The sequence below is a fragment of the Parambassis ranga genome, chromosome 10 (genome assembly GCF_900634625.1).
Source record: "Parambassis ranga chromosome 10, fParRan2.1, whole genome shotgun sequence".
NCBI lineage: Eukaryota > Metazoa > Chordata > Actinopteri > Ambassidae > Parambassis > Parambassis ranga.
The window spans coordinates 16288015-16303622 of NC_041031.1; the positions used below are offsets into that span (position 1 = coordinate 16288015).

At 40.0% G+C, this 15608-nt stretch overlaps 1 long non-coding RNA gene across 1 annotated transcript in view; it reads right to left on the reverse strand.

The window, feature by feature from the left end:
• Window positions 1-1268: 1268 nt before the first annotated feature.
• The window catches only part of LOC114443039 (uncharacterized), a 72933-nt gene continuing 58593 nt past the window's right edge, over window positions 1269-15608 (reverse strand). Inside the window, exon 3 of the long non-coding RNA XR_003671399.1 lies at window positions 1269-1389. This is a non-coding gene — a long non-coding RNA (uncharacterized LOC114443039). The remainder of the gene's footprint in view (window positions 1390-15608) is intronic.

The following is a 15608-nucleotide window of genomic DNA, read 5'->3' on the forward strand; positions in this document are numbered from 1 at the left end:
TCTGCCGATCTATCGACACTACACATGCAACATTTGCACACTAGTGCTACCTAAAGTAGACCCGAGGACTCGCCGTTTTGACCCATTCTTTCTAAGAAAAACTCAAAAAGAAATAAAAAAACTGTGAATTTTTTTTTCTGTGTGTTAATATTTAATCTTCCAAAATAAAAAAGCAGCAGAAAAGCCAGTTTCATCTTCTCTTTCATAATACTATAAATCTGCAGTTCTGCACAAAGAGGGGTAGCTGCTTTCATACCAAACTGTTGCTTTTCTCAAAAAGTTTCTGCACATTTATAGACTACATTATAGGACTATAATATTTGGGCAAAACTACCCATTATGCATGTTGTAAATTGGACTGGTCTCCACTCTGCTCATTTGTTGTAAACAGCTTCAATAACTTTGATAATGGGCTGCTGCCTCTCACTTTATGCACACAGACACAGCAGAGAGAGGAGGGAAGTAAAAATCTGTCAAACTTCAAATGTGAATGCATATTTTTTTGTTCACTCGAACTTTCATGGGCTGTTTATCCTCAGCCAATCAGGACGATCCTAGACAACAGTATGGAGGCTGGGTGAGGAGTACTATTTCTTTAGTGAGTCACGGAGCAGAAGGGAACTCCTTAAAGGGGTTACTACTTATACTGTAAACAGCCTGAGCTCCAGCTGCACTCTACAGTCAGATGAGGGTGACTTCCCCTCCCTCAGGCCCACGCAGGTATAAACACACACACACACACACACACACAGAAACCTCCTTTGGACACGTTTGGTATTTTCAAACCTTTATTTAAGCAGGAAAATTATTTAACAGCGCATCCTTAATTATAACTGCTGGAGGAGTCATTGCAGAGGAGGGGAGGCTCCAGACATTCAAGCACTGACGCACTGGAAGCTGCCTAAAGTGGTGACTACATGAGTCCAGTGCTGATGCTCACCGCCTTGCTCAGGGGCATTTTGAGGGCAGTGGAGGGGTAGAAAACATTACTCATCTGTCTTCCTACACACAGTTCCTATTCAGTCAGTGAATTTAAGGCAACAACCAAAAAAAAGGTTCCGTAACCTTTAGGCAGTCCTTGCTGCATCCTTGAAACATGTGGACAGCTGTACCTTACTTTCAGTGTAACTTTGACAAAGCATTGGATCGTCCTACAGTTCTGATGAATGTTTTCAACACACAGGCTGCAGGATAACTTCCCACATTTAAATTTTCCATGTACAGTGGACTTCTGTGTGACAACTTGCATGATGGTTTGGTACCTGGCATGAGCTGATGTCCGGTCAGGCTTAGCAGAGCCATCCCCATGTGGCTTACGGCGGCTGCACAGGTGCTGTGGTCTGACATGGCACAGTCATGAAGCCAAAGTCCATGGTCATGTTACGGTTCCTGTTAGAAGAAAAAGTGAAAGAGAGGGGCGTGAGGAGCAAAATAAATAAATAATATAAATCCCATCTGTACCTTTATTTAAGCTGGCTTTTGTCAAAGGAGAAATAAGCAGTAAAATAAATGTGTTCCTCTCAACAGCTCTCACAGTTTCCTCCAACAGCACAGTAAGTTGCTTGATAATTGTGTATTATTTTTCACTGTCATTATAACTGCTTATTCCTAAGTTGGCTCCTTACAGCCTTATCTAATGCAATTGTAATAAGTTTGATAAATGCACTCTGTGACCAAAGTTCAACTTGAGACACAGAGCTATAAAGCAATACACATGTCGTATATCCACCTCAGAGCAAAGTACAAGACATTGTTTCACTGTGAACACCACCCACATCATTAAAAAGGCCCAGCAGCGTCTCTTTTTCCTGAGAACGCTGTAGAAACAAACTGCCCCCACCTCTGCTGAGAAACTTTTATCATTGCACAATAGAGAGTGTCCTGACCTACAGATGTACAGTGTGGTGTGTCAGCTGCACTGCGTCCGAGAAGAAACAACTGCAGCGGGTCATCAAGAGTGCTCAGTGGATCATTGGCTCCCCACTCCCACGCCTAGAGGAGATCTACTTTAGCCGGCTCCTCTGTCAAGATCCACGATGACCTTGCCCACCCAGGACACACTCTATTCTCCAACCTCCCCTCTGGTAGATTCAGAGTCATCAGAGCCTGCACCACCAGACTGAAGAATTGCTACTTCCCCTTGGCTGTGAGGAGACTGCTACAGGAATCATGACCCTCTTGCATGAAAAACACATTCAGATCCCCATAGAAAAAAAAAAAAACTTGCAGTAAAGTCAACAGGAGCACATCATACATCAACCAGCAGCTCATTCTCACGATCTGGAGTTCATTTCACACCTCTAAATACTCCTAAAACTCTTGGTGGTTGATCTGTCGCTGGCAGACCTGTCTATTACTGAGCAGCAGCAGCAGCTGGCTGAGCCACGGGCCTGTCCTCCTTTTCTCTGACATTATCTTTGACTAAGGTTATAAAAGCCTGCACAGTGCAGCTCTGGGGCTATAATCATACCAGTGTTTTTCCTGTTTATTCCTGTGCAGTATGTGTGTTTGTGGGTGGCCTCTTATCTGGTCACATATTCTATATATTTGCCATCGTACAGACAACACACCACCATGCTGTTACTACAACAATATAGTGGACAAATGTGAGATAATTTTCTGTAAAATACAGGATTGCTTAATATGAGTGTGATTGTGTCTTTGCTCCCATAGCCACAGCTTGGCTGAGGCTGTGAAGCTTTGCACTCTGTAAATAGGTTTTGACAAAGAAGAAATTGTTCCACCAGCGTGCTTGTCATATAGCAACAGGAACACTTTGCATTTCCTTTCATTCTGCTAATTAATATTCTTCTAAATGTTCCACTAACACAACAACAGCATCCCTCCTCCATCCCACTCATTAAAAGTTGTCTGTATGTTGCCATGGCGAGACCTGATAACACATTCACTGTTGTGGTGGTGCTATGTTAATGTTCCTGACAAGAGCTTCACAGGCCTGTTAACTGCTTACAACCCCATTAGCTGTCCTGAATGGGTGGTAGTACACTCATAGGGAGCAATAATACAGAGGGAGGACAGGAATAATAAAGGTTTACTACATTTCAAAGGAGATTTACTACACAAAGAATGATAAGGATCTATATGAAAACTAATGAAGGGTGTAGCACTAGACTGGCTTATGTCCTGCTCTCAGTAAGATGCTGATTTGGACTGAAAAAGTGGCCAGAAATTGGCCCAGTTGGGCCGGTGCCCAGCAATAGTTTCCTGACTACTATTTCTCACCTAGTGACGCCATTATCGCTCCTCTGCTATCAGCCCACTCTCCACTTTCTTACGTCTTTTTAACACATCAGATTGTATGCCAGCTCAGAGTTAGTCAGAGCGTAGTGTGGAGCTTTTATGGGGGTTGTTATTTTGAATTACAAAGCAAAGAAAGGCATGAGGTGAAAATCAAGCTTTGTACCATTTGTCAGAAATAAACCTTTTAAAAGAACTTTTTCAAAAGGACCAACAGCTGCCACATGAACATGGCAATAATGGCAATAACTATAGCCAGTAACACCTTTGATGCATAAAAAGCTGACAACCTTTCAGGTGGTAAAAATGAATACTTAAACACTTTTAACATGGGTGAATGACCTAAGCTACAGGTGAACTTGTATAAGCAGCCAAGAGAAATGCACAGTTGGGCCAATTTGATTGTGCACTCACTCACATCGCACGCAGGGATTTTTGAGAAAAAAATGACGTTCACCAAAGCTAGCTAGTTGTTTTCTCCCAATTTCTTTACCAGTATTAAGATATTTTTTTAAATCCATTGCCAAAAAATTTAAATATCACATGAGTTTTGAGAGATTTATTTTTAAATTCTCTAGGCTCCTTTTTCACCTTTTTTCCATAAAAAATTAGGCTCTCCTATGCTCACACGGCTCTTTAATTGATCTGGCAATTTCCATGCTAAAAGCCTATTTTAGATATGTTCTTCAGGATTGTATGCATGTGCAGTTAATTCATTCACACAAAGGACAAATGAGAAGAAATGCACACCTGTGCCCAGTGTCTGTTATACATAGACATTGACTGAATACACTATTGTAATTATATTGATTACTTACAACGTTTATTAAAAGCAGTTAAGATCCAGACATCAAAACTTCTAATCAAGTCTGCAAGCAGTTTAGATTTTGCACCAGAATCTTTAAAAGCACTCTATCTAAATCTATTGGATTTTATTCTATCTGGCAGATATTTGCTTATCATTTCATCATGCTCACATCCTGCTCACATCATTTGTCAAATAAATAAAAATACAGTAAGAAATGAATTCACCCGAAAAGACACCTTTCCTTCTGTACAGCTGTTTGTCTCATTAACAAAGTCACAGTTGATAGCACTAACTTTTAAGCTGGTGATTCAAAGGGGAGATTGTAGTAACAGGGTCAAGGTTGAGGCAAAGTCTGATAGCTGCAGATAATGAGTCAAAACGCATCAGTAATAGACATCTGGGACAACTCTCATCTGATCAGTCTCAGTTGGTTGCCACTGGCTGAGTTTGCCTTGTCCAAAAGCCAGTTGAACATGTGGCACCATGCTGTTCCACACAATTATTTCTGTGAGTCATGAATGATTAATTCTATACTGAGCTGTGACTCAGGGTCTGAACAAGTCATTTCCATAAAGCTGGAATTATGCCTCTCCAAAGATACATATGAACGTCTCAGCAAACCTACACAGAGAACAGTGTTACAGACACTGCCGGTCACAGAGGCTCACAAAGAAGCTGATGAGCACAAGCTGTTCAGTGGATTCATCCTCAGTCCAGAAATAAAATGTATGAATGAATCTCATTTATTTCATTTCAGATTTAATATAGGCTTAGCTTTAACATTATGTTACATTATTATTAGATGCTAAGGTACATACTGATGCCAGCATGCTAACCAGTTGGATGTTGGACCATTGCGTACTTGCAGCTGTGTTTATGTACACATTTCTAGTTGCATCTTAATGCTGATAGAATAGTTGATTGACTGTAATTCCCTATGAGTAAGCACACACACATGTATGTACATCATATTAAAACCCAAAAGAACCAACCTCTTTTGGAGACAGGTACCTCGCCTTGACGATACAAAAATCTGACTAAACTGCAACAAACAAGAACATCAGAAGTATTGCATGTTTGTAATGATGAATGGGAATCTACCCCCATGTCTGTAGAGTTCTAATTAAAGAAAAATAATTACGCTGAGGCAAATTCTTTAGGGCTCGTCACTTTCTTCATGTTTTTTTTTATTGAGTTGTGTTTCCTGCTGTGTCAAAAATGGTAAAATGTCAAATTATGAGCTGACTCTAATTGCTTGTATTCACTTAAATTGGGATTCAGTCGTATGTCAGCAAATTATCTACATTATACAGTGAATATTATTTTGCTAATTAAATCTTTAACAATACAAAGTATCTTCCCGGAGCTGTTTTTTCTGAGGGTCTAATAAGTCAATTTGTGGTTTGCCTGAGGTGGCAGAAGATGTTCCTGCTGCATAGCACTTTTGATTTTGAAGCTTCTGATGGTTCGTTTTCATTTCCATTTAAAAATGCTGCTATACATTGTTTTCTGTTTGCTCTGAATAAGAAATATCAATCAAATATTTAACAGTTACAGCAACATGCAATAATTCTTTATATTTTGTATCATCTCAGGGTGGAAATCCTACATCCATCTGTCTGCCTGGCAGGGTTTAACAGGGGTGAACTAATAAGGTGTTCCCACTATTTTACTGATGAAGGTTATTATATCATTTTTCTTTTTTTAGTCATTTATATCGACAAGGTTCTGGCCATTCTGAAAGGAGGATGGATTTGTCCAAGAGATTTTGATTCCCTCTTGTACCCCGGAGTCATGAGCTTGTGAACCCTGAGGATTGATTTTAGACCAAGGCTTTACTGATGTCCTGGATTCCTGATTGGCCTTTAGCTCCACTAAACGTTTCCTCAGTGGGGGGAAGAAGGCAAATGGGAAATGAAGCCATTTTAAGGCCTATTGGCTGTGAACCTCCTGGCTGAGACAGAATCATTTCGGGGACCATTTCGTTCACAATGAGCAAGCTTACCGTGTACCCAACTCTGTCCTGAAGGGAAACTAAGACATTTAGAGAAAAAAGGAAAGAGAGAATCTGTTAAAAAGTGGAGAGAAGTGTAAAGTTCAGTAAAACCACCAGTTAATACTACACCAGTTTCTGTGAAGAGGGAAAACTGCACAATTTGTCACAGATAAATTGAACGTTAGAACATATGTTAACTGGGGGCGAAAAGTGACATTACACTTTAAACTACCTCGCTTACATATGAAGTATACAAGTTGACATGTAATCACAGAAAGAGACACCTCACAGGATCTTTACAAGTGCATCTTTAATCCTAAAAACATGCAGCCGGCACAAAAAAAGCAAGGATAGCAAAACTGCCTTCTAACAGTGGATGGCCTTTGACCTCTCGGGGTGTGTATGTGTGCGTCTGTCTGTACGTTTTTGTGTCTTCATATATCCTACTCACCTACAGTACAGACATCAGCACAAAAACAATGTGAGACAATGTCAGCACAAAACTGGGACTGTCCAAAGTGAGGACGATGAGTGTGAAATACATAATAACAACACACTCACAATAACATCAGAGGTTTAGCTGGACAAAATACAGACTGGAACAAAAACGTAAGAGATGTTTTCAAAACTATTAACACCAGTCTGACAATAACTAACACTGCTTGTAGATGGATGTAGATAAGTGGAACCAGGATGTGAGCTCATACTTTCGTTATGATTTTTAAAACTTTAATGGACTGATGAAAAAAAAAGCTGCAATCAAAAGAGGGAAACAAAAAAGTCCCAATGTTCCTCCCACCAGAGTGAGAAACAGATTGTTTTGTGAAACTAATTTAACCCAAAGTTTGAGGAATGATGTAACATAGAGAAATGCAGCACATCCTCAATTTAGGGAGAACGTAAACAGTGAATGTTTACTTAATAAATGGCCTACAGTAAATTACTGTGTGTTGATGATAAATTTTCTGTTGTAAGAAATATCTCTTTTTTTAATGACAGTAAAAAGAAAAAACAAAAGTGGTTAAAGCTACCTGAAGGTTTATGTATAGTATTGCTGAAAACTCCCAGAAGCAGACATTTTGCAGCTGTAAACAACATTTTAATATCACAGGTGATTTTAAGATGAATGGAACACAAATTTCCCTCTTGTTTTGTGTAATCAGGGAGCTCTCTCTCTCTCTCTCTCTCTGTGTGTTTGTGTGTGTTTATGCGAGAAAGACAGATAATAGAGATAGGAGTGGAAAGCCTGGGTTCTCTTACATCCATATAAATCTCCTCCAGCTCTGCACTTCAAACAATCAGCAGTGCATTATGAGGTCTGAGATGGACATGATTGATTGATCTTTTCTTCTTCTACCCTTGAGGGTGTGCAGCCGGCAAATGTGTCTTCGTCCCCTATGATTAATCTAATCAACCTTAATAAAAGCATCCATTACTGAGGCGACACCATTGACAGGCCGGAGCTGAATGTTTACTGATGAATAATCAAACACGGGGAAAAAACTGATTGGCCTGCTGATCCAAACAACCTCCAAAGCTGTTACATGTTACATTACAGGCCCTCTATCTCCCAAAGTCAATCACACTGAATGTGACTTTTTTCACAATTTTCACTATTTTATTCCTCTGCAGCCTGTTAATGGTTTATAGGCGTAACCATAAGCAGGCAGAGTTGTTTTCTCAACATGGAAGACTCATTTCCTACCTCACAGATTCCAGTAGAATCAACAGGCAGTTATTGAAAACACAAACAGACAAGGCAGATAACACAGGCTGATTTGTAACACTAAAATTGCCTGGCTTACGGGGTTTATTGTCAATTTTTACTTTGCTTCCTCGCCAGCTCAGATAAGGCAGAACATAACTTCAGGCCATGTGAACACGAGGGAACAGGTAATTCTTGCACATTTCCTCTCTGTTTTGTCTTTGATGAGTTACAGCACTCAGACAAGAGGCATCTCAACAAGTTTATTTCTGATACCTTAAGGAATGTGGAGACACCACCTACGACCGTCTTTTGTTTTTTTAAAACAGACAGAATAAATAAGAAGTAAACATGAAAGAAAACTCCACCAACTGGTAAACATCTGCGTTCTGGGACTTCATCTTCAAGTTATTTGCTGTTTTATTCTGGTAGAAATAATTTTTCTAGTTTCTCTGCATCCCTGTAACACAGGTTGTAGCAACACAATCCTGTTTAGCCACAGCACGGCCAGCACATAAACACAAGACTGCATGCAGGCAGCACTGCAGCGAAGACGATAACATGCTATGAAGAGAATTTATTTGTGTTGGCGTAAAACATATTCAGAGCAGCAGGGGTGAAGAGAAGCAGACTATAGACTATAGACTATAGAAATAAGTACCATAAGCAAATATATGACTGAGTAAAAGAAATAATAAATAAGGAACATTTTGGGATAAAAATCAGTTCAGTTGTTACTAAAACAAGAGGAGGAACTAAGTCTGTCTCTCACACCACCCTTCATATTGCAGATGAATTTAAGGAAAGTCCTGTTAACAGAGGATAATTATGTATTCTGTCAGATTACTAGTGTCATGCTCTTTTGGCTACCACTTTTTGTGGGAGGAAATGTCCACCTAAGACTTCGTGAAGAGAATTGGAGTCATTAGTGAGTGCCCTGGGGATTTATAAAAGTCTGATCACAACACTAGGAAGGTTTATCATGGTACAATCAAATGAGAGGGTTACAAAACCATCTCTAAAAGGTCTGGACTCCACAAATCCACAGTCAGTGTCAAGTGTGTACAAATGAAAGAAATACAAGACCACTGTTGCCCTCAGGAGCGGCCAACCAAGAAAGATCACTCCAAAAACACGGACATGTAACAGTCAGTGAGGTACCAGACAGGAACCCAGAGTAACCTATAATCAGCTAAAGACTCACACTGCTACCGTTTAATATAGAAAATTCCACCAGGATCACTTTCGAGCAGCACTGTGAATCAGATGTTCTTTGTTTGTTTGAATAAGGCTAAGCAGGTATCACTTGTATCATTCTGCAAATTCAGACATTGTACATTCATATTATTGTGTATGGTACCTGAGCAGGTGTAGTTTATTACACTGATTGATTAGGCATTGGTGTTTATGTTTAACAGAGGCCATATACTAAATCCTGTAAAATCTTTAAAGACTCTGATAATCACAGCTGAGAGCACATGTAGGAGAAGCAGTTAAGTAGATGTCTGTACACAGAAGCTCATTCACAGACCTCTGTGTGAATATCAGGTCGCAGAGGTGTTTGGTAATTAACTGGAGGGCCACTGTGTTCCTGGAGCTGGTCAGCTGGAACACTGACAAAAGCATGACACCCAGCACTAGCAACACAGAGCATAATTTTAAAGACAGACACTTCCTGCTCATTTCCCCCCTCCTGTCCTCCAGCTCCCCCTCTGACAAACTGGGATTATGAGCTGTTCCTGATACCCGGCCAAGGTGGCTCAGTGTTGGTCTCTGGGAGTGACTGCTCATTTGGAAAAAAGGAACATGTGTGTGTGTGTGTGTCTGAGAAACTGAAACACTGACAGAGCTAAGAAAGCACAGAAACATGGTGACAGTATGCCCACATACCAAACATTTATCATTAGACCTGATTTAGTTGGTTTGAATTCAATTGAGCTCTCTAGGTGGGCTCTCTCTTTCTTTCACTCTACTTAGTTAAAGGTGATGGACAAGCCAAAATGGTTTTTATTTATAATCAATAAAAGACTCTTTCAGCTCATCTCTGAAGAGCAGACACTAAGAATATGGCACAATCAAATACTAATCTAATCCTGCAGAAGAGCAGCAAAAATTGGTTTTACTACACCTATTAAATATGTCATAGCTCAGTATGAGGAGAAATTCGATGAACGGTGATAGGCACACGGGTAATTACTACTGCAATGACTAGAAAGGCCTCCCCTAGAAAGGGTAATTGGAAAAAGTTCCTGTTGTGTTTCTGTAATCAGGGTAAAATATTCAGAAGGAAAGTGCCAGCGGGAAGCATGGCTTAATAATACCAATAATAATAATAATAATTGAAAACACACTATGTAAGTTTAGCTGTGTGCTTAAAATCTCCAACTGCACCCTATAGTGTCAAGTTAAAAGATAACTGAAGAACGCAGCTTAACCATCCCCTCCGGGATTAAACAATGAGTCATATGTGACTCCTGAGCAGTGCTGTGTGCGCTGGCCGATGCATTCAGTGACGCTATCCTGCTCAGAGAAAATGAATGTGAGCAGATTAAGAAAAAGTCCCCGTATGGCATTATAAAACAACGAGGAATGAAGGGACTAACTTTTAATGGTGACAATAAAGTCAAAAGAACAATGGCTGTCACAAAATAAAACTCTGCGATAAAGGACTGTCAGTCAAAACAGTCCCTTGGAGATGCACAACAGAGAAAATACTCAGCCATCCTTGTCACTCAGACACGTACAACTCGCACAACAATATGAGGGAATCATAACAGAAGAGTAGGCAGGAACAATGACTGAACAATATACAAGAAAAAGAACAGCTGAGTTATAAGGTTCTTTTTTCATGCATATGCAGTAGCAGCACTAGTGGAGCATGTTCCTTCTCGTGGTGGAGTAACAGTATGATCTAACAACACAATAGTACAATTTCACAGAGCTGGATATCTCATGTAGTTATCCACAACAGAGTTCACATGACCCAGGAGCCAGCTCACTAGCCCATGAAACTGCTTGGGCCTGGATGACAATGGACAATCTGCCAGAGATATTTCTGGTCTAAAACTTCAAAATAAAAATACATGCAGAAAGAGTGTCTGCCAGCCAACAAGGTCATGACCTCTGTTTTCAGAATGCCAAAGAAGTAATCCTAATGGACCAGCTAGCTAAGTGTCACATTATTATAGGGGCCTGCAAAACTGATCTCTATGACAGCTGCTGGAGAAGAAGAACAAGACAAGAAGCTTTAGTGATCCTGCCACCAGCCCACAAGCACACAGTGGTAATGGCTGCCACCCAGAAAAGTGGACTTGAAACACCTGATTAGTCACCCTCTGATTACTAACTCTTCTCCAAGATGAAGAAGGAGCTTTGAGGCAGCAGTTGTGACATTGATGATTATGTGAGACCTGTATACCCTGTGACTACTGGACTATGAACATGAATGTATGGTGTATAAAAAATATGCTATTTCTTCTAAAATTGACTCCTTCTTCCTAGATATCAAAGCTATAAATCATCACTCGTATTTTATGCCACCTACGCTTATGTTTCACATTCTTCCTTAAACCTATGTTAGAAATAAAGGAGGCTACTCCCAAAGGGTTTAGTGAGTTGTGTGAGAATGCAGTACAGTACAGGCATGAGCTGACTGGCTGTTCCCCATTACCTGTGATAGATCATTGGAGTCACATCGATTTAAATGTTAAGAAGAAGGAGATATCTTTACAAGCATTGCCTCAGCCCACTTAAGGGACCATTTAATACAAGAAAGAGTCAATTAGTATCTAGCTGCTTACACCTCGTTCTTAAATGTGTCTGAACTTTGATGTTCCGCATAATGGTCAAAAGGCTCCACATTGACCAGTCCAGGTCCTCTTTTCCATCTAAGTGGGTGTCTGGGGAAAGTAGTAGTCACTGAGAAGTAGGCGTAAGCCAGAGATATTTATCTATGCTTTCTCTTTGTTTCACCCCCTCCCCTTCACCCTCCTTTCTGGTTCTGACTCTCCCCCTCTCCCTTTCCCTGGCTTCCTTTGAAGACATGAAAATGCTCTCTTCAAAGTCATATGTTATTTGATTCAGAAAAGGCCAGTGCTTTTAAAGTCTGGACAATTATGGCTCCTTCGCTATTGTGCCTGAAAATAAACAGCAGGAAGGCAGAAGAACAGATAAATATACATGCAAGTACATGACAGATATGTTACTTACATGCACCGCAAAAAAAAAAAAAAATCTCACACACCGCACACAGTAATGCTGATGTAAGTGCACTTCCCAGCACTGCACTGTGAGTGCATTATTACTGCTTTCTGAAGTGTGCATTATTGCTAGTGAGCTGTTTTTAGTTAAGTAAGTCCCTGGATAATTGATGCATGGCCTTCAGCTCTGAATTTGAAGCCTACTGTAGATTTTTGCACAACCTGTCCGTTCTAAATCTACACTGCAGCAGTGCCCAAAGATACAAAATGCACCACTCCAATAGCCACACAACTCATCAAACAAATGTCAACTTCTTCTGTTTGCCATTAAAAAGAATTACTCTTCATGGTTAATTCCTACACAAATGACGATACAGATGCTGAACAGCATTTACTCTCTCTTTTAATGCTCTTTACCTTTAATTAATCAACACAGCTTTACAAGCAAACTTTTATACTTAGCAAGCAAACTTAATTTGTAAAGCACTCAACAGTGCTCTTTGCAGCAGGCAAAAAGTTAAGAGAATAGATTGAAAAACATGTTATAAAACAGGAAACCCTCTTAACATGAAGCCCTGAGGATTCTCTTAGATATGTGCGAGCACAAAATTAGTCTTAAATGTGACTTAAACCATAGAGAGAAACTCACTAAGTTAGAATGTTTAATTCAGTTTTCATTTAAGATAATTTTAGAATAATTTGCAATTGTTTAATCCTAGGGGCACCACCCACAATACAGCCTGGGACCTTAACATCTCAAATTAATTGAGAGGGGTACCTACTCTGCTGCACACCATTTTGCATGTTTTTTGTTGACACTACCCTGGATGCTTCTCCTATGTCACATGCTTCATTTCTCTGATTGGTTGTACGTCTATCTAAAAGCATCTATTGGGAGTTATTATTACTTCTTATCTGTTGGCACTACCCTCTAGAAGTCCAGACCAGACTACCCTTTGTGTAGAAAAGAAAAAAGATGTATAACAGGCTCTCTCATTCCACTCAGTCCACTCAATCATCAGCAGAATATCTGAAATCACACTTGTTTCACATGGCTTCCTCAGAGCACACATGCATGCACACACACACACACACACACACACACACACTTTTTTTTGTCAGCAAATTTCAAACAATTGTCAAGGAGTTATCCATCATATCTCTTCTTTGCCTCACATATACTTGACATTCTGGCAATAAAAGCTTAGCACATTGACAACAAAACATACATAATGCATATACAATGATCCTGAGTGACTATAGTGCAAGAATGATTCACTACAAGGGCTAGATGTCTATTAATAATGTGCATACACATTTCTGGTTCAGTGACTCCTGATATAATCTTGCAGTACTTTAACAATGGAGAGTTGAGAGCCTCAGTTCTCCTGCAGAAAAGCTGACAAGTTACCAGGCTATAGGACAAAGGTTCATGACATGTTCAATTAAACTTCTGAAGAACCAGCAATTTTCGTTTTTGTGCAGTCAGATTCAGTGTTGTGTTTCTTGTAACTGTCCAACAGATGTGGTTTAGGTCATGTCAGTGTCAGCACGCAACAACTCTAAATCAGATATCTGTGTAAAGAGCAGAATCGAGCTGATTTTAAGACCAAAAACGGTAACGTCTATGTACAGCTGTATTATGGTAGGTTGGTGAATTCGGAAATATCAGCTTGTGCACTAAAACGTGTTATTTTTCTTAGAGACGGGATATCTCTGTTACTCTAAGTAGTCTGTCAGAAATTTCTCTGTGAAAAGGCTCCATCAATTTACTGTGATATTGCTTCATCAAAGGTGAGAGCAATATAAATCACCTTTTATCAGTTGTCAGTGGATAAACGTAAGATACCTTGAAGAAGTGAAATCATCTGGAGTATTCCCCATCTTTTACTGTCAGACCTGAAGGTAACAATGCTGACTGATGTTGAAAGCGTGTGCAAGACCTTGGGAAAAAGTTACTTTAACTTTGGTGTTCATCATGTTTCACGCTGCAACTTTACAAGGAAACATGGCAACACTACAGACTGAATGTGTATTTGATCCAATCACTACAGATGTATTGTCTATACTGAGTTTTCCAGTTCCCCAGGAGTTTACAAAGAAAGACAAAAACAGACAAGAGAAATGAGATCCTGTCTAAGGTATTGATTCACTACGACATGAGCATCCACCACAGCCCCACAGCAGCGCTTACATTCCAGGAGTTACTACATATATTGCATTACATTACAGGAGGGGCTCATTTTGACTGGATGTCACTACAGTCATATCAAGCCAGTGTAGCAAAGATGCATACATTTAGTTATTAGCACACCAGAGTGCAAAGGTTCCTGCAACTTAATTCTACTAAATGGATGGAAAACAGATCTAGCAATAAAAGAAACTGCAGTTCTCGCACAAGACAAACTATTTTGTAATCACTTGCAACTAATGAGATGTCACACGGTAAGCCAGCTTAGTACAAGACTTAGACTGCTAATGGAGGCTGGCACTGGGGTACAAAAAAAAACCAACCAAGAATGGAAACTGTTACTTGAAGTACACATAACGTATTTCCTTTAAACAAAGAGACTAATGCTAGCTAAACATCACAGCCCAACAGTTTTAAATATTAGAGATTACAACTAAGATGCACACAAACAGAGGGAGGACAGTTCTGGTGTATAACATGGTTATGCCAGACACTAATATGACTCAAGTTCCTCTTAATTCACGATGATGGTGTTTGAGCAGCTGCTGGAAGTTCCCATCATTCTTGCACGCTACACTGATAAACCAAGGTTGGACAAAAAAGAGTGAGTGGCACTTTATGGTCCCTGAAGGCGACAGCTGTACACATGGTCACACAAAAGTGCTCATCAGCTGGGACAGATGTGTCAGGGACTGTCATGTGTCATCAAACTTGATGGAGAAACTCAGTATGCTGACCTGAACAAAAAAACTACTACACTAAACTACATATGGTCCGTCAGAGAGCAACAGTCCATCCATCTTTCCAGTCAATCATCATCAGTCAAGACAGAGTGATACACCACCTGGATACTCCATGAGCTATGTAGCCATGGTCAGCTGCTTTATCCAACAAACCTGTCAGAATCAAGGTCATTGTTATTGCTTTAATAGCTGACCTTTCATGTGCTGGAGGAATGGTTGAGTGGAGCTCTGACTGAAGGTGTGCAGCGGTGACAAGAGCAAGGAAGACACTGATGGAAAAATGCGACAATATAAAAGACAAGAGTATAAGCTATTTCAAATTGCCAGGCTTCAAGCTATGCCGTTGTGTCCAAATAACAATGGTTCAAACCACTCTTTAGTGCTGGTCATGGCAGATGGTGCTGGCTTTTAGATGATACCATCTTGCCTTAGAAGGTCATGTTTATCTTTAACACAACTAAAAGTCAAAAGGAATTTCCAGATTGATTTATATTTTGCCCAAACTAAACACACAGTCCTGTAAAATGTGGTTGTATAGAATGCAGCTGCTAAGTTATGGTCCCCTTCTAGGGCTGCATCCCCACAGCCAACATGGGGCCAATAGCAATATAAAGCTATTTATCCCTGCTTTTAGTGCAGTGGTGTTTTTTTTGCTCATTAAACCTATAAGATTGTTTCCAAAGAATCTCTCAGAGTGTCTCCTCGTGG